Genomic DNA, 21,106 nt, shown 5'->3' on the forward strand with positions numbered 1-21,106 from the left:
AAACTTTCAATGTTCTGTAAATGTTCCATATATTACTTGTATGCTTTTTTTCTTTTCTAATTCTTATCATTAGCACAATTAATGAGTTGCAAGTAAAATTTTCTTCCAGATTCTGGCAAATCCACCTTAAATGGCCTGGACAGCAGAAAAACCTTCTAGAGCAGATTTGAATGCTGAAGATGGATTGTGGTTAGATGACTGTAGGAACGTCCCATTGTCTAAAGTGTTGCATCAGTGGCACTTCGGCCCATTGATGCACCACTTTATGAAAACAAGTGTAACCAACTCACATCCAAAGCACATGGCTTTAAAATCCAGTCTTTGAATGCAGGGACCTTTCAGTGTAAAACTACCAACATTTCAGCCCTAGGTAGATAACCAAACATTAAACCAACTCATACTGAACAACCCATTATGCTATTTCCCGTGTAATGGACCAAATGTCACCAATATGATCTATGTTAATAAAAAAACAAAGGAAAAGTGGAGAAATTATACTTGAAATATACATGTAAAACTTATGCATAGTTGAATCCAAACTACTGACTTTTGACATTTTAAGCAGAATGATTTGACAGTAATTTTTTTTAAAAAAAAATGATTTATTCACTTATGTTGGCCTTATTTACTCTCCTGCTGATTTAATGTTGTACGCTCTCAGTTTTGTCCAGAAAGAGTAGATTTTGCACTTTAATATGAGCTTCCCTAATTTCTAACTTTCAGATCAATGTGTGAAATGAAAGGCAGATTTTCAAATTTTCAGACTTGGAGAGGAAGCACTCAGATATTAATATATTTAAACAGATTTATATATTAGGCAAAAGTAAGCAAAGAAAACTTATATAACTATTTGCTTTTCTCTCTGCTTTATAGCCAGTAAAGTTGCTCTTCTGAATTCATTTCATTAATTTATGGTATGCAAAAACAGCTAATAGGCATGCCGTATCTGAACTGCCAAAATCCAAACACTGGATCCATGAGGGGGAACCTTTGGCATGCATGCCGGAAGTGGCACACAGAGCCATCTCTCTGGCCATGCGGAGCCATTGCCCGTTGCTCTTCCAGTTCCGGCGCGCCGGCCAAATGGTCCTCACTCACGCAGGAGTGTCAGAAACCAAAAGAGCAGCCATGTGCCCACAGGGAAAAGGATCTTCAGTTTCCGGCGAGCGCATGCATGAAGGCCACCTGGTCTTCCAGTTTCTAGCATGCATGCGCACACAACAACTGGCTGGCCAGTGCCATTGTGCACCAGAACCCACAAGGAGAGCAAGAACAAGGGGAGCAGAGCTGCTAGCCAGAATGGGAGACCCTGCTCAAGCAGGCTTCTTGCACAGCCCCAGCCTTCCAGCCCGCAGCACTGCCATGCATCTGTGGTCTGGAGTGCCTGGCCAGCTCAGGCACATGGGCCAGTGGGGCAGGGTTTGCTGGCTGGGTGGCCGGCTGCCCCGCTTGCTGCTCCTGCCTCTGCGAGGGGGCAGCAGCGGTTCTCACGCTCCCAGCTGGGACGCTGGAGTAGAAAAAGCGGGAAGAGCTGCCGTCGGGGAGGCGAGCTGCCCCAGGAGGGCTGGAGGAGAGCACAGCATGGAGACGCCACTGAGGGGGAAGTGATGATTAAGGCTTTGGTTGAATTGTGGACAAGAACCTTAGGAATAACTCCAAGCTCCTCCTGGAACCTAACTGGATTCATTGGGTGACTAGGGTGGATTAACTGAAAAAATCCTATCTGACTGGAACTGAGGATCACAAAGGGGGAGATCCAACACAGAGAAAGATATGATGAGATTGGTGTTAATTCCACCTATGTCCAGATCTCATCACAACTGCTCCGGGGAAGCAGGCCAAGTCCTTGGGGATCTGGTAGCCCAGAGCTTTATCTAAATTTGCATCTAGGGAAAACATGTCAAATCTCCCAAGATGATTCCAAGGAAATGTTATTGTTAATCCAGCCAAACTGTCATGAATGCTGCAGTACAACAGGGCCACTAGTACATTAGAGTAATCCCAAATAATCCCTAGAGCATGAATTTCACAGTCACCCATGGCACAAAGCCCTTGAAAGCCACAAGATTCTCCTTATAATAATGCCCACATTCTGCCCTTATTCTGAATTCTCAGTTGATGCTGCACTAGAAACTCAGCAGGGCTCAACTTCCAGAAGGAAATCCTCACCTCCAGGCCCAACCAGATCCCAGTCATCCTGATGCTCAAGACCAAATTGCATGTGCTCATTTTTCTAGTAGCTGATAAAATTAAATTCTCTCTCTGCTCCTCCCCAAACCCAAGACGATTCTTTTGATAACAGAAACAAAGCAAAAGAAAGTTCCATGAAGAATAGGGGGAAAAGACATGCATATCAATTACATGAATGCAATGAGAGACAAGTTAATCACTACCAATTCTGCCTATTTTGACACGGCTTAACAATTTCTTTGTCCTTAGATCAATACATTTGAAAAAGCAATCCAGTCTTCCTATGGATAAGAAATGGCTGCTTGGAGTGATGGAGGAATTCTTAGGGAAAGAACCCATCCACCAGCACTCTATCATATACAAATGAGAAAGTTGCATTGAAGAATTTGTGAAAGGATGTAAATTAAATTATTGCCATCAAGGAAAAAAAAAATAGTTGTGATGGTCAATCAATGAATTGATTATGTGTCATGGTGCTTTAATTATCTCACTAAAATGCCTAAACTAGGACCATTATTAATTGAATAATCCATTGTGCTCAGTAAATTTACTAATGGCAAGCATACAAACATTGCATTTTCTTTTCTTTTTTAACAACGTAGCTTGCAAATGGATGAAAACAAAGGCATTGCCTCTCATAACACAGCATTTGCTACTACATACTCAGTGGACATTTTTTTTCTCTCAACATGGCTTTCTTTGCTCTTTCCGAACAAAGTAGATATTTCCAAATATTCTTCACTGTTGTAGAGTTGAATAACAGAATATTGAACATCTGTCAGAATTTCTATCTGCCCCATTTTATCAAGATGGAAGTTATTCTGAGTTACTTTCTCATTCTTTCCACTTTCTCAAGATTGATTTGCCATGTCTTCTCTCTTCATGGCTCCTTTTGCCTTCTCCTTCGCACGGCCATGCGATAGTATGTTAGAAAGACCTTGGGAGACAGGAGAAAGAGCCACAGACTGGATGTAGTTGGATAAGAGGCAGCTGAGTCTGCAGAAGGAATGGGGATGTGGCAAACATCTCCAAAGAGACTTTCCCATTTTCTTCGACTGGAAAGGAAAAGGCAGAGATGAACTTTCAGATTTGGAAAATTCTATAAATGTAATGTAACCTTCTATATATATGAAAATGGCTTTGTGTGTGTGCATTGCAGCATAACTTGGTAATGCCTCAAGCTTTTTCAACCAAACTGGTACACAGATGACTTGCTTTCTAGAAACAAATACTGTGGGGGGTAAAACACCCCTAAAACCCCTTAGGGTGTGTGTTCTGTTAAGATACAGTCTGTTGTGCCTTAAAATGGATTCTACTGTACTGCCATAAAATGGCTTTTACTGTGCAACACAGTAGATTTGCTATAGTAACGGCTTCGCTGTACTCCACAAGGGTGCTTCTTCTGGTAAGGGGGAACATCCAAGATTAGAAATTATGTTTGGTCCAGACATTTTCCCCCTATAAATAAATAAATACCTGGGCAATGCTGGTTATCGGCTAGTCTTACAATAAGGTTAGTGCTAATACTTCTGGGCATGTTCTTGTCTGTATTATAAGTCTGACAACCAGTTCTCCAGTGCACTGCTCAGAGAGCCCAAATGCTGGGTTAACACAGCCTATCTGCCCTTGGACTGAGTGATGATTTTCTTGACCACGCCTCCCTTTGCCTGCACATGCTCAATTCGAAAACTCAGTCCGCCCGAGTTAGGGCTGTTTTGGGAGAGCTCCAGTCTAAGAGCAGAAAGGCTGGAAAAAGTTTCCCAATTTGGACCACGTTTAAATTCTCAGATAGAGGAAATCACGCTTCTACATCAGGTCTGTCTATTTGCCTCCAGTGAGGCTTCCGTCGCTTTAAGAGAAGGGCTGCCGGTTTTTCCCTGCTGTTGCTATTTGCAAGCACTGCAGGGGGTTGAAAAGGCTTGCACAGCGGGGGCTGGCTAGCAAGGGAGCAGTTAGTGGGATAAACCAAGTTCCCTGTTGGAACAGGGGCGTCCCAGGGGGAGGAAAAATCCAGCAAGGCTCTGAGAAGGCTCTAAAGCAGGTGAGCCGGATTGCTAGGATTCCCTCGCCTGCTCCATTTTGCCCGGCAACAGCAGCGACGGCTGGAGTCTTCGCACACCTTCAGGGCTGGAAAGAGCGGGAAGCGGCTGCGTGCGCACCCCCCGCCATTTTGGATCGCTCCGACTCACCGGGCAGAGCGGCAGAGCTCAGAGCGTGCTAGGAACAAGGCAGCAAGAAGAGCCCAGCCAGCCAACGGAGCTTCAGCGAGCCCTCAACGACTGCAGAACGCCGCGGGGAGGCTGGGGGCTAGTCTGGGAAGCCAGCTAGCCTCTCCCTCCGGAAAATAAGCTAAGTCTCGGGGAACCGAGGGCGGTGGGAGGAAGGAAATCCGACCCCAAGGCGGCCCTTCCCTCCTGGAGATTCTGCCAGCGCTTTTGGACTGCAAAGACCAGCGCGTGCCCATCCCAGCTCCAGCTATCTCCCAGGCCTCGTGGGGACCTGAAATGGCTGAGGAATGCAGGGAGGCCTTAGGGGATCAGGTGGGGCCCTCCAGCAAGCGCTGCAAGCTGGATCCCTCTGTAAATAAAGGCAAAGGGCACAAAGGCTCACTTGAAAGGTCTTCTCCAAGAGCCACAGTGGATCCCAGGGAGGTTTCAAGGCCCCTTCAGCCAGAACCTAGCCCAGACCGTTGCAGCAGGGAGTCAGCTTCCCCTGATCGTGAGGCCCAATCCCCCGGGGACAGTGAATTCTTGTCTGGGGATAACTATGCATCCAGGGATCCATCTCCTGAAGCATCTTGGGGGTACCCCGACTCCCCTAGCTCCTCCATCGGAGAGGAACGAGATTCTGTCCAGAATTCCCCCCTTGGGAAGGGTGGATCCAGCTCAGGCAGGCCTAGCCAGCGCAGGCCCAGTAAGCAAAAGAAAAAAAGGGGGAAAAGTTCTGCTCTCTCGGATGAAATGAGGGAGGTAATTGCCTTAGCCATCTCCCAAGGGATAGCTGAAGGCATTAAGCGCAAGGGCTCTAGCAAGGGCAAGGCCCCAAAGGAGAAACGCAAACCTAGGGCCTCCACCTCTAAGGAGCCTGTATCCTCCTCCCCATCTTCAAGCCCCTCTCACTCTGGGTTATCAAGTTCTGAGCAGGAAGAAGGGGAGATTTTCGCCCTTTCTGAAGACGAAAACCCCACCCCTGGCAAGCCAAAATTCTCTGGCCTGTTTCAACCGTCATTATTCAAGTCTATCTTGCACAAAGCCATGACGGCCACAGAGTTAGGCCCCACTTCCAGACCTGAGGCCTCTCAGGCTTCCACTTCCAAGGATCTTAAGCATGGGTTGTTCAAAGAGACAGTAGAAACCCCCGAGGTTATTCCTGTGCCAGACCTATTTATGGACGCGGTACAGCGCCAGTGGCTACAGCCAGGCACCCTGACCAACCCCAGTGGGGGGGATAGAACTCTATATGCAGTAGAAGATAAAATGGAGGAAATCCTCAAATTCCCAGAAGTAGATGCCCCAGTCGTGTCTCTAACTTCCAATTCCAACCTGCCAGCTGAGCTCCTAGAGGGACTTAAGGCAGAAGATAAGAGGTCAGAAAAGGCATGTCAGAAAACACACATGGCGTCTGCCTGGGCCATCAAGGCATCCACCTCTGCCTCCTTTTTTATTAGGGCCACCCTATTCTGGCTGCGCCAACTCAGGTCCAGACCCCCGCCAAGGAAATCTAGGTGGCGCCATGAGCTAACCAAGATTATTACCGCTGTCGAGTATTCGGCGGATGCCACCTTGACAGCAGCAAAATTCTCTTCCAGAGCTCTAGCTTCCAATATCACCTCCCGCCGCCTCCTATGGCTCAGGCACTGGCAGGCCGAAATGAAGGCTAAATGGAAGCTGGCATCGGCCCCATTTAAAGGGGGCTTTCTGTTTGGAGAGGCCCTGGACAAGTTTGTCACCGAAACCAAGGACAAACGCAAGATCCTTCCGGCAACCTTTAAAAGGGGTGACCGGAAAGGGGCGGGGTCCTTTCGTAAGAGACCCTACAGGAGCCAGGAAACAGGGCAATCTTCTCACCCTTCCTCCTATCAGAGGCCCTTTCAGGCAGGGGGGGATAGGCACCAAGACAGATCCTTCGGGGCTCGTGCCAACCAATCCCAGTCTTCCTTTCGGAGACCATTCCGAGGAGGAGGAAACAACAGTGGTGGATCCCGGCCCTTTCGTAAGGGAAAGTGACGGTCACAGGGATCCCCCCATCGGGGGTCGGCTACGGCTGTATGCCGACAGGTGGGAGGAGATAACATCGGACAAGTGGGTCCTCAACACCATTCGCAAGGGCCTTCTCCTGGACTTCCTATCCTTTCCCCAAAGAAAGTTTATCCGCTGTCCTACCCCCAGGAACCCAGAATAGAGGGAACGCATGAGGGCAGAAATCTGCCATCTCCTAGAGATAGAGGCGATAGAGCCAGTCCCCAGGGATCAGCAGGGGAGGGGCTTCTATTCGATCCTCTTCCTAGTGCCCAAAAGTTCAGGGGGGTGGAGGGCCATCTTGGACCTCAAGAGCCTAAATCAGCATCTGGCTTACAAGAGGTTCAAGATGCAGTCACTCCACTCCATCCTGGGCTGTGTGAGGGAGGGGGACCTATTGACATCAATAGATCTCAAAGAGGCCTACCTGCATGTCCCCATCCATGTGGCCCACAGGCGGTTCCTGAGGTTCTACGCGGAAGGGAAGCATTTCCAGTACAGGGCTCTTCCCTTCGGGCTATCATCTGCGCCCAGAACATTCACCAAAATTCTGGCAGTGCTAGCGGCTCATCTCCGCAACCATCCGGTTCGTCTGGAATGTTATTTAGACGACATAATCATTCACTCTCTCACCACCAAGCAGGCACACCGCGATGTTTCTCTAACTGTGCAGACCCTGCAGTACCATGGCTTCTCTGTCAACATGGAGAAGAGCCAGTTCCGACCATCCACCTGTATACAGCACCTGGGTGCGGTCATCAACTCCACCTCCTGCCAGGTATTTCTTTCGCCAGACCGGCTGTCGAACCTGAGACGCAGAGTGAAGCACTGCAGCCTTCCCAGGTCGGTACCCATCATTCAGCTGTCCCAGCTCCTGGGGATAATGATCTCGTGCCTGGGGGTGGTTCCCTGGGCTCGCCTTCACGCCAGGGAGCTGCAGTGGTTTCTGCTGCCAGTGCAGAGGGCCAGGAACAGCAACTCACTCAGGCGGGTTCGGCTCCCACGAAAGGTGATCCGGTCTCTGGCATGGTGGAGGTCCAAGGCAGTCAGGAAGGGCTGCCTGTTCAAGGAGCCGGAGAGACTAGTTGTCACCACGGATGCCAGCCTCCTGGGGTGGGGCGCCCACTGTCAGGGCCACCTAGCCCAAGGCCGATGGACTCAAAGGGAGGCCGCCCACAGCATCAATTGGCTGGAACTGAGGGCAGCTCGCCTAGCGCTGAGAAAGTTCGCATCTCTAGTAAGAGGGGCTCATGTACTGTTGATGACAGACAATGTGGCGACAAAAGCGCACATAAACCGGCAAGGGGGCACTCGATCAAAGGCCCTCATGCTCGAGGCAGAAGCGCTGGGCAGGTGGGCGGAACGTCATCTGGCTTCTCTCAGTGCAGATCACATCTCCGGCGTAAGCAACCGGGAAGCAGACTGGCTGAGCCGCCAACGCATCGACCACTCGGAGTGGTGCCTGCACCCGGACCTGTTCCAGCAGATCGTGAGGAGGTTCGGCAAGCCACAGGTAGACCTGTTTGCCACACACAACAACACACAGCTCCCACGCTTCTTCAGTCGCTACCACTCGCCCCAGGCGGAGGGAACAAATGCTCTGAGGTCAGCGTGGCCTCAGGGACTTCTGTATGCCTTCCCTCCACTTCCGCTCATCCCTCAAGTGGTGAACAAGCTCCTGACCGAAAAGGCAGACCTCATTCTGGTGGCTCCCTCCTGGCCCAGAAGGCCCTGGTACGCAGACCTGGTCAGCCTCTCAGTTCAAAGACCTTGGAGAATCCCCCGGGACAAGATTGCCCTCAGCCAGGGGGCCATCACCCATCCGGAGCCCCAGTGGCTGCAGCTAGCCGTTTGGCACTTGAAGGGGAGCTCCTGAGGAAGCAAAAATTCTCTGACCAGGTCATTCGAACAATCCAAGCGTCCAGGAAGCCCTCTACGACTAGAATCTACGATGCCACCTGGGCCGCCTTCTCACGGTGGTGCAAGACTAGGAACATAGAGGCCTCCTCAGCCTTGATCCCCCAGACCCTAGACTTTTTGCAAGAGGGTCTGGATAAGGGCCTTGCGGTCAGCACCCTCAGACGCCAGGTTGCAGCGTTGTCTACCATCCTGGCAAAGGGCTCCTCTCGCTCGCTGAGTCAGCTCCCCCAGATCAAGAGCTTTCTCAAGGGAGCAGCGAACATCAGCCCTCCAACTGTTCACCGGTATCCGTCATGGGATCTTCCATTTGTGCTTAAGGCCCTGACCAAAGCCCCATTTGAGCCTTTGAAAAAGACCAGTCTGCGCTACCTCACCATCAAAACCGCTTTCCTGGTGGCCATTACATCCGCTCTCAGGGTAGCCGAGCTTGCTGCGCTCTCTGTCAGGGAGGATTTGTGCGTAGTTCACCCGGACAGAGTAATATTGAGACTTGATCCGTCATTTGCTCCGAAAATTAACTCCCTGTTTCACAGGACTCAAGAACTTATTTTGCCCAACTTCTGTCCCCATCCTTCTCACCCTAAGGAGCGTGAGTGGCACAAGCTGGACGTGAGACGGGCCGTGCGCACGTATGTAAAGAGAACAAAGGACTACCGCCGGTCAGAGGCTTTCTTTGTCTCCTTCCTCCCTGCGTCCCTGGGCCGCAAGGTCTCCTCTCACACTGTGGGACGTTGGCTACGTGCTTGCATCAAACTGGCATATGAGCACCAGGGCAAGACGGCTCCGAGAAGAATCACCGCTCACTCCACCAGGAGCGCTGCAACGTCTGCAGCCTGGGCAACCCAGGCCTCTATCCTAGACATTTGTAGAGCGGCCACCTGGGCTTCCCCCACGGCCTTTATTAGAAACTATAAGATTGACACCTTTGCCTCAGCCGAAGCCTCCTTGGCAGAAGAGTATTACAAAGAGTGGCTGAAATGCCAGAGGCTTCGGCGCTTCCCCACCCTGGGACTCAATAGCTTGGGCATGTCCCAGCATTTGGGCTCTCTGAGCAGTGCACTGGAGAAAGACCGTTGGCTTACCTGAACGGTCGTTCTCGGGGCACTGCGAAGAGAGCCCAAACCCACCCGGGTGTTTGTATTTGAACGATGTGGCTGTATTGACTGTAATTGATTACAGGACGGTTCCTTCGTTTTCGAATTGAGCATGTGCAGGCAAAGGGAGGCGTGGTCAAGAAAATCATCACTCAGTCCAAGGGCAGATAGGCTGTGTTAACCCAGCATTTGGGCTCTCTTCGCAGTGCCCCGAGAACGACCGTTCAGGTAAGCCAACGGTCTTTTTACATTTTGTTTTAGAAGAGGAAAGCATTCATATACAGCAAAAGCCAAGCTATTTGCAGTTGTGTTGCAGTTCAAATCTCTAGTTGCTTAAATTCACATTGTACAAGTTCAAGCTTGTATATATGGGACACCTTTTCCTTCTATTTTTCTGTACAGCAACCCAGGGAGATATGGCTGAAGCTCAAAGTCAGCCTATAGGGGGGTTGAGGTGGGCCTCTGTGGTGCCTCATATATTGACTCACCAGCATGATTAACCACTGCACAGACTAGTCACAAGATTGTGTGTATAAAAGCAACCCCTGAGAATAATGCCAGTTTATTGTCAAAGTAAGTGGAAGGAGGAGAGGAAGGGCCTTTTGTAACATACAAGCAAAGATATAAATTCAAATCTTGGCAGAAAGATCTTGGTTTTTGCACATGTAGAACAAGAACTGCAACCTGGTGAAATAGTGGAAAGTTATTTGTACTTTAGGAGTATTTGAAGAACATCCTTCATTTAGATATGCAAAGGTCTTTGTCTTTGTACAGTTAATTCAGCAGGCACACATATAAGGCTGTTCTGACCACAGTCAGATGGTTTATATGGATTTTTAGAAGTACAATATATACACATCTGCTTATACAGTATTTAAATTGCAGTTTCATTTTTGTGATGAAATGTAAGTCAGAGCTCTAGATTAAACTAGACAAGTGGAAAATACTGACCATAAATTTGTTCAAAATAAAACATTATCTCTGTGAAAAACACATCACAAGGGAAAAGAGGTTTACCCCAAGTTATCGGTAATAGGAGAAAAATAGTTGATGATAATGATGATGGTGGTGCTATTAGATGATGATATTAGATGATGATAATGACAAAATAACAAAATTAGAAAGGACATTGGAGGTCTTCTAGTCCAACCCCCTGCTCAGGCAGGAAACAAACAGCTTTCCATTCTCTTCTTAAAAACTTCCATTGTTGGAGCATGAGAATATATGATGATAATGGTGGTGGTGATATTATATCATATCTCTGACTGACTTTTTCCTCACTTCTATAGATTCTGAGATTTATATTTTTCCCATCTAGGAATCATGCATTCCCCAAGCAAATATCCAACAATATTGCTCTACATATTTACATAAGAGCGTGTGGTTTTTAGGCTTCCAAGTTGGTTTCTGAGTTTCTCAGTTCTCATATGTGTCTTTGTACTTCCTCTGAGTTACCTTCTCACAAGATAACCATACACCCTGGCTAATTTTTAACTTATTAATCTGACAGTGAAAGGTGAAGATTTTCTGTCACTTGAGCAGCAACATTTTGGCTTCAAGAATTAAATCGTAAAGAATGAAAGTTCTTCCTAGAAGAAACATATAATATCTGTGTGTGAACTGGGAAACGATGGAACCATTGGAATTCATAGGCTGCTGTAAAACGATTGAACATGTGCTCAGTCTCCTGGCATCCAAATGTTGACCAGGGTTATCTGATATAACCCTGATACTGGAAAACATTTCACATGTTGGTCACGCAATTTTAAATAGCCACAGACAACCCACCTTTAGCATCTTACGACTATTACCTTTGTTGTTTGTGTCTTATGATTGCTTTTATTTAATATCTTATGACTATCACTGAGTATTGTATCTTATAATTCATGATGATTTTAGTTAATGATTATGATCATGATTGATCACTTGTTGCTTATGCACCAGAGACAAATTCCTCGTGGGTCCAATCACACTTGGCCAACAAAAAAAAAATGGATTCTCTTCTAATTGGCCAGCATTGGGGAGGACTGAGTTCAAATAGCATTTTTGAAGTATTGGACAAAATCATGGAGAAAAATGTTCTTGATGGCCTATTAGTCATAACTGTTAGACGGACAGAATAACACAATCAGAGCCAAATTCTGATATAACTTGGAGAAATATTGCCTGCATGGTTTGCTTATGGTTTTTTTGTAAGTATCATGCTGGACAACTAAAATATTTATGTACAGGTCTTTGAGAAATCAAACATATTTTCTTATGATTCATTTCAACAAGCACGTTATTGCTGGAGCTACTCCCAAAATCCCCTCCCCCAATGTATTATTCATGTGAAGCAGCATCACAACATGAAAGGGGGTTGAGGGACATGTCAGCTTTGAGGTTGTGAGCTTCTTCCCACAGCTATGCTCAACTCTTACGCGTCAGGCACAGCTGAGGGAAACCCACAGAATGTAGACTTTGAGTGACAGGAGAGACACGGGAGGTCTTCCCTATCTTGAAAAGTCAAGGACACTTGTATGATTAAATAAATAAAATATTTGTAATCATACCCTATCCCACATTCTCTAGGCTTCCCTCTGTTTAATAATGCAGACCTTTCAGATCCAGCCTCTTAAGAAAATCAATAATGAAATAATAGTAATTAATAGTGGCTAAGATTTATGGAGTGATTTGTTTGCCTTCCAGATCAGCTCTCCTCTAGGCATTCTAACGTAGTAATGGATTGACCAGGCTGCTTTAGGCCCATTATAGACCCATTTGAATTGAAGTACCAACATAGGAGGAGAAGAATTATTCAAAAGCCTGTCATTATTTATAAAGTATTTAATGAATGTACAATGTAAGTAAATTGGCAACAAAGGTAAGAGGCCTTCATGGCCCTGCTGATTTAATTTTGTTCCCTAAATGAAATTAAGATCACAATTTTAAATATGTATACACAATAGGGCTGTGCCATTCAGCACAGATTTATTTGAATTGGAGATCTGAGATCCAAAGAATGCACAAATCAATTCAGGCTAATGATTTGACATTAGAGGACAAACAGACACGCAACCACTTCATGATTCAATCTGTAAAAAAATACTCATCCCTAATTAATAGAGAAGCATCAACATGCCTTCATTTTAATTTTTTCATAGAAGAGAACGAAGTTAGCTGAAATAGTAGGGACTGTAGAGACCACAAATTCAGTAAGAGGCTTCAAGGATCTCACCGTAATATATTTATTATAAACATTCTTCCTGTATGTCTTTCAAAGCAAAGAGGATTTGAAGAAAGGACAGGATACAACAATAGCCACTAAATTGATCAGCAAAGTGCCCAGGTGGTGTTTATTGAGTTAATGCAGAACGTATCCTAAAGATAAAGGTAAAGGTTCCCCTCGCACATATATGCTAGTCATTCCCGACACTAAGGGGCAGTTCTCCTCTCCGTTTCAAAGCTGAAGAGCCAGCACTGTCTGAAGACGTCTCCGTGGTCATGTGACCGGAATGACTAAATGCCGAAGGCTCATGGAATCCTGTCACCTTCCCACCAAAGGTGGTTCCTATTTTTCTACTTGCATTTTTACATGCTTTCAAACTTGTAGATTGGCAGAAACTGGGACGAGTAATGGGAGCTCACTCCGTTATGCAGTGCTAGGGATTTGAACCGCCGAACTGCCGACCTTTCTGATTGACAAGCTCAGTGTCTCAGCCACTAAGACACCGTGTCCCTTTTAGAAAGTATCCTACTCCAACTTAAAATTAAATAATCGCATAAACCATTTAAAAGATAAGCTTAATTTTTCACAATGGATTCTGGGTAAGTAAGTATAATATTGAAGAATGCCCACTGTTTTAGAAACAGGGCTGGAACGGATTTCGTAGGTCCTTTATTCCAACCCTGATCTTATACAATCCCAGCCAAATCCTTTATGGGATGGGGTAATTTTGCTTATTCTTTATATTATATGCCACTATCTGGCATCCAAGGGAAGACTACATTTATCTCTACCTTTTGTAGGGTTTGCCTGGCTGAAGGATGACAAAGCCTGGCCTCTTCTTAAGGAGTCCCGTTTGTCAGCACTGGAGTTTGCTGACCATATTCCGAATGCTTGTGCCTCCTCTGCACAGCCCAAAACAAGGTTAGCATTCATCCTGGAAGAGCTTAGTGAGCCAGTAAAACTCATTTTCTGTCAATTGTGCCATCTATTTGTGCTGATATTAGAGAGCCACTTTCACCACTAGGGAGAAACCCCCAGATTGTTGTCTCCAATTTGGGTTTGAGCCTGGTGCATTAAAGAACATCAGGTGCAGATTTTCTTTCCTTTTATTGAAGCACTTCAGCAAAAGGGGCCCCAACTAGCAAAATGCCAGGACCCAAAACAACGCAACCTTTAGGCAGTTTTTCAAGGTGGGTCAAGAAACATTGTCTAATGGGCATTCTGAAAGTTTTCTAAAGCAGTGGCCCCCAACCTTTTGGGCACCAAGGACTAGTTCCTTGGAGAAAGTTTTTTTTCCCCTGTGGACTGAGGGTGTATGGATTTGGGTGCTGCCTTCATCCCACAGATGGGACTTTGCTTGTATGCATGACCTGGTTGCTGGCATGCTATGGACCGGTGTCGGCCCATGGGGAACCCTGATCTAAAGGATCCTCTATTGGCTCCATGTTATTTCTATTTCTAAGACTTAACTAATGAATACTTCAAAAGTTACCTAACATATTAAATTGGCCCTATTTCAACCCTACTCCTAAAAGTTAACTAACTGGCATCCTAGGTGACTTTGAGCAAGAGATCTGTTGGCCGTGTCTTAGCCTTATACCGTATCTTGTCTTGTATGATATGCCTGGCAGTCACCTCTTCTTTTCCACATTGAATGGGGCCCCACCTGCCTGCTCTCCCTTTTCCTTTTCCTTTGTTATGCAGGCCTTGCAGATGCAAATCTCTTCCCTTCCTTCTGAGCTCCTGCCATAACTTTGCATTTCTAGAGCATTTCTAGAGCAACTGGCCCTGCAGCAAATGAAAGGCCCAGCTCCCCCCACAGTAATGAAGTCTCAATGGTGCATATTGTTATTAGCAACTCCAGAAGGAAGGCAGGCACCCTTAACTCTGCAAAGCACTTGGCAGCTACTGGAATCAAAACACCTCCAATTTTCTACTTTGATTCAAAAATGTATTTAGCGTTTTCTACTAGTAACCTAAAACACCATCCAGCTCTCATTGAAGCCTTTCCACGTCCCTGTTATTTTGGTATAAAAATAATTTGAAGAGTCTAGAAGGCTCTGTGTGTTGTCAATAGGCAAAGGATCATATGTTTTCAAAACATTCAAAACAATAGGATGAAATTTAACAGAGATAATTGCCACATTCTGCACTAAGGAAATAGTAAGCAAATGGATGGATATGACATGCACGGCTTGGTACCAATAAAAAATGAAAAATATCTTGGAATAGTAAACAATTGGATTGATATAAAATAGGGAATACCCAGCTTGGTAGCAGTAAAAAAATATCTTGGAACAATGGCTGATGGCAAACCGAAGGAGAGTCGGCAGTACATGTGGCTACAAAAAGAGAAAAAAGGAATTTAAGGAGTTGAGCTCAATGACCTAAATCCACTCTTCCAACTGTATGATTCTATGTTAAAATAAAAATAATGATGTTCCTTCTTCATCTTTTGTTGTATTTTATATTGTCTTCTCTGTTAATTTACCACTTCTCGATTTCTGTTTCAAGATAATCTTCTAAGAAACATATTTATTCACAACTTTTCACATCTAATGAGACAAAAAATGCCTCCTTAGAAGAAATCTCTTCATGCTAAAAAGCAGACAGTTTTTTTTTCTTTTGAGAATAGCATTCATATTTTCTGTATTACTAGTGAGTTAAAATCATTTTTCACAGGAAAATTAAGAAATTAATGAACACAGACAAATGTAAACACACCTTGATATACAAAGAGAAATATTGTGAGATACTTCGGGAGGTAACTCTTGGTTTTGAAATACATTTCAGGTGCATACATTTTGTTGGTTCATTCAGACTCGATGGTATGCATCCTTTATGGAAAACAACCAAGAAGTATAGATAAAATCATTGTGCATAATGCATACAGTGTTTAAACCTGAATGCATAATGAGTTACCAAATGCCCAATAAAGGGAAGACATGTTCTTTTTATCACTGTGTCCTCTGTCTGTTGGGCATAACTTTAAAATTAAATATTGTCCAGACTTTTTAGTATCTTTTCTAAGCACTTTTTTTGCAACACAATGCTTTCCTAGTAAGTGCTAACCACACGTTAAGAAGGTCTACACTAAAACCTTGATTAGTACCCTGCAGCCAGCTTGCACTGCTGCCTGAAATTGACAAGACTTTAATCCATTGCATGACTTTTGCCTCTAACCAATTCTAGCACATTCCTGGGATTGAAAAACATATTTATGATTTTGGAAAAAAGTAATTTCAAATACACTTTTTGCAGTTTTTCACTGCAATTTCTGTTGTGGATGCCAAGTAAGTTAAATAATTAGTGTTTCCTCCAATTCACACCATTAGTCCTCCTTTCCAATTGCCTGAGTTTTTCTTTGTCTATTCAGATATCTGGTAACCCTACATGTAGGTCTCAACTGCAGATACAGATTTATTTACAAAATACTTCTATACCTCATCAGAAGGGACTTTTCTAAATCCTAAACCTACATGGTCCCCTATCAGCACAGTTCAAGGAAAAGAGGAAAGCTGAGCACCCATTGCTTCCATAAACACATAAGATGACAGGATCTTCTTAGTTGTTCAAAGTTTATCATTTTGATGGCCTCTGGATTGGCAAAACCTGCGTATACTGCTAGTTTACAATAATGCTGTATATTAGCCTGGCAGAGAGTAACTTCCCAAATCTAAAGGCATACTATAAAATTGCAGCAAAGCTCTGAGAAATTCATGCATATTCATCTGGTGGTGTAAATCATATGACTCTAAAATTTAAGAACCTAAAACTCATTAAAAGTATAGTTACAAATGTGTCATTGCAAACGTAGCAGAGTTATGGATGCTGAATCAACTCAGAGTGTGACTTCCTAAAAGCTTCAGTATTCTTATATAGGATTTACAGTAGCATTATTCAAAAAGGAAAGCTAAAACAAGGCATACATGGGGTGTATACATGATGATGTATGAGGCCTCACGAAGGGCCCTCAGATGCCTCGGCTGGGTCTGCCTCGTCAGCAGTGGGAAGAAGAGACAAACAAGGTCATACGTAGAGGCTATGGCCGAGGTAGACAATAGTAGAATGTAGGATGGCTAAAAAGGCCGGGATGGGAGGAGATAAGCGGATGGGAGCTGAAGCAGAAGCAATTGTGGAGGATTGTTTGAGGTCCTCACCTAATAACCACAACTGTCACTACTGTCACTAAACAATACGGTCATTTGATGTTTTGCCTAATGACTTCTTTACTTAACAACGTACATTCCAGTTCCAATTAGGGTTATTAAGCGAGGACTACCTGTCCTCCACAAAGATGTAGATATGCATCTATTTGTAGAACACATTGACCAGAATTGGAATGAGAAGATGGGGAGTTCTCTGGCAAAGTATCATTCACGGTTTTGTTGAGACATAAAAGAAATCAGACTACGCGAGTTTGCTTCTGATTCTGCCCTCTGGAGTCGAACATTAGTAGTATTCATTTCAATGCTTGATTTACAATATGATTTCAGGACAAGCCAGAATGAAAATTATTCCTACTTATAATAACATTTTAAAAAACCAAAAGCACAGCTCTGGAGTGCCATAAAGAATTGTGGTTCATTAAAATCAGAAGCAAATCTTTCCACTCTCTTCCATGACATACTGGAGTGGAAGAAAAGGGAAGTAGGAAGCATGGGGAATGTTCTCCAATGGCTTCCTTCTTGGCTCCGAATCTATGTAATTTATGGATTTAAGAGGCAGAGCAAGGAAATGGAAAGTTGTCTGATGTTAATGTTCTTGCATATTTCAAGTATTCCTCTTTGGGATTCCAGAAAATGTCTTACATGACACTCTGATGAAACTAGCCATGGGAGCTGTCATGAAGTTGTTGTTGTTTTGTTCAGATGGTTTACACATACTTAGGCACATGCTGTCTTGCTGGGCACTTAATTCACACTTTTAATGGCATGCAATTATTTTGTTATGATGTTACGTTATGTTTTATGTTATGTTATGCCTTCAAATCGGCCTTGTCTCCTGGCAATTGTATGGATAAATCCATACAATTTTCTAGGCAACCTTTTTTAGAAAGGGTTGACCATTGTCTTCTTGCTAGGCCCGCAAGAGAGTCATTGGTCTTTGGAAACCTGGCTCACGGACTCTCCGTTTCTAACTGTTGCATTTCACCTTTACACAAAACTTGTGCTGTCACACAGAAAAATGCCTGCAACAGCTCAATAATGTGAATGGCTCTCACAGAAGCACGGCAAAGTGTCAAAAATGGTCTATTGTAGTTATTGGAATGTTAATATCTCATCCAGTGATCTATCACTGACTTTATTTTACTGTACTCTGAAGCCAGCAATAAATATTTCCTAAGGGACAATCTTGGGGGATTGTATTGGACTTCTTATTTATTTATTTACAACTGTTTCATGTCCCTGGCTGTGATTGACAGACTTTTGATGTGACATTGTGGATGAATGTGCAGAAGCTTTCAGTCAATAATAGCTGCAAAGTTGATGAGTTTTCCTTCTCTTTTTTTGGGCTAGAAGATTTTGGGCAGAAAGAGAAGGACAGAATTATGTTGGATCTATTCATTCCCTATTCATACATATTTTTATATCAAATCCATCAGTTTTTCATTGTTGTCAGTTTAGTCTACATAGAGAAAAATAATGTGTTGGGTCTTTTAAATTGTCATGGACAGGCAATAATGTCTGAGTTTCCATCCTGAGAATCCATCCATTAAATCTCTGTGAAATGCTAAACTTGATGATTTTGGGAGACCATTATAATAATGAAAATTAGCATTACAGCCTATCACTGCTTTGTTAAATTCATCTTTGTTTTTTTTTTCCATTCTACAACAGTAGATCTTACAAAGTATGCTACTATAGTCATTAAAGTGAGAAATTATTTTCTTCCTTTCCTCTGTTTGATTTTCATGTAGCATTTCCAAGTTTCCACACAAAGTTATATCAAGTAAGTAGATACTCACAATACCATTTCCACCTTGAAACATATAGGTACGAACAAAAATCTACATCTTCATCTAGCATTTCTGTATATGAATTATGTATTGTCAGAAGAGTGTGATGTATTTGATAAGATACAATTGGTTTAGGTTGGTCTACAAGTGGGGAGACCAACATTGTAGTGCACTGTAAGCCACGAAATCTTTCAAACTATCTTACAGAGTTATTAATATTGGGAAAAATGGGAGAGAATGTTATATCTGCCATCATGACTTTATGAATGAATTTAAATAGCTGAATGAATAATGAGTTGACTTACTAAGGAATGATCACATGGGTTATTATCCACTTGAGTTATGTACTCTACATAATTTAAAAAAAAGGTGCTTTAGAAAGTTTGAAAGTGTAAATTCTTTTTGAATTGTTAAAGCAACTATATCTTTTTCCAGATAAAGCAATGCATTATTTTTCCTGGACATCTGCAACACTCATGTGAGAGGGGCAACGAAGGTGAGTGAATGGACTCTTCTCTTTCCTTAATTTCACCTGCAATAGGTAAGGACAGCACCTCCCCTCTTCACTGCAGAATCTGTATCACTAATGGAGCCAGTACAGTTGATATTAACATACTTTTCTCACAGCTGAAGTCTTAGTGGACTCCATTTAATCTTAGCCATAAAGACAAGCTTTAAGTCCATACTATGCTTCAGAGATCTTTGAAATATGCCAGCATATTAGTTCCTGTCAGTTCAAATGGGGAAATTCCAACCAACTCTTAAATATATTCTTCCTACAAGACTACGTTTGTAATTGTTCTGTTTGGGAGCAACATGTTATCTGTTTTCCTCCACCAGAGCTTTTTAGTGTGCTGTTTCATTCATTCTGATTATTTGAAGGGAAGACAGAACAAGAAATATTAAACCGGGGTGCCAGAATGAAACATAAAAAATACTGCTCTTATCACAACTGATGCATGGCAGGAACATTGATTCAGGCTCAGGGCTGAACAACATGACAGTCAGCAAGTCAAAGGCAGCCCACCAGCACGCTTGACCCAACCAATATGCAAGGCAAATTAGCCCAATTAGGGAAGCAGGAGTGACAAAATGCCCCTTTATTGTTATATTTTAGTTCAGTGGAGAGCAGTTTGTTTGGAGGGAGGATTTGATCGCTTGTGGGCCTGGAGGACTGTGCTGGAAGTTTCATGGATCACAAAACCTGCAGGTTAACTAACTGCCTTCTGTTCCACACGTTGGGCCTGGTGATATTGATCAGTTCAGATGGGAACTGACAAAGGCTGAGTTCTTTAAGCAGCCGTAATCATACAGCAGTTTGCAGACCCTTTACAGAATAATCAGCCCAGTACAAATCCAATCTGCCAAGTCCGATCTATTTATGTTGATAGAATTGAAAACCTGATTATAAAGGCAACTGTTTTAGCGGTTAAACTCGTGATGAAAGAGAAGACAATCTGTGTCTTCTTCATTAGAAGGAGATCTGAAAGCAATAGAGGTTTTTTTTCAGCCCAACCACAGTGTATTCCAATGATGTAACCTATACCTTACAATTAATTTGTATTTGGGAACTTAGAACTTCCTTCCTGTACACTTCAGAGAGCTGTCAAATTTCAAATGTGAACTATTTAACACATCACTGTCTAATAACCAATAATAATGAGAAATCCTAACAATAACACAGTAAAGTTTTTCTTATAGGTATTTATATCAATTATGCACAGTTTTGGCTTCCGTTTCTACTGTTGCTTAATGTAATTTTGCCCATTAAACAATCACCCAAGCTGAAATCTAGAAGTTGCCAAGGTGATGACCAGATTATGTCACAGAAGCCTATTGTGCTGTGAAGATTTTAGTGTGTAAGCCTAGTGCACCTCCAAAAGGAAGTGAGTATTAAAAGTACCAGTGTGGACGTCCGGAATAGGAGACAACAGCTCAATAATGACAATGCTCATCGGCTGCTTTTTAGGGCGAAGGCAAAATATATGGCATTCAGATATATGATTTTGAGAGACAATGGTTGCTGGCAAATTTGACTATACTAATTATGGGATTGAGCTTGAATGAAATGACATCTCTTCAATCTTCAGCTGCACTGAAGAATAGTTTCCATAATGTTCTCCAAGTATGAGCCCAATACAATTGGAAGATCTATTTGAAGGTAGTGCTTTTTAAAGCTAGGCAGGTTGTAGGAACACGCCAGATTTAAGAATCCAATTTAGTAAAATCACTTTTTTGTCAAGTTAAAGGTCAATTCAACTTGCCTTCAACCATGACTTCCAGGGGGAAAAAAACATTTTATCCATACAGAAATTCAAACACTTTATGACAATTAGTTGATTTGAGGAGTTAAGTAAAACATAGCTTAGTTTTCTTACAAGACGTTTTCCCATAAAAGAGAGAAGGAACCATTGCGGCCATGAAATGGAGTCTTATCTCAACAGACAAACTCTGGAAAGAAGAACTGAAAGAAAGGAGATAAATTTTGGCAGCTAAG

Source organism: Thamnophis sirtalis, unplaced genomic scaffold (assembly GCF_051295495.1).
Source record: "Thamnophis sirtalis isolate CommonGarterSnake01/CBP01778 unplaced genomic scaffold, rThaSir2_p1.2 scaffold_2, whole genome shotgun sequence".
In the NCBI taxonomy this organism is placed as follows: Eukaryota; Metazoa; Chordata; class Lepidosauria; order Squamata; family Natricidae; genus Thamnophis; species Thamnophis sirtalis.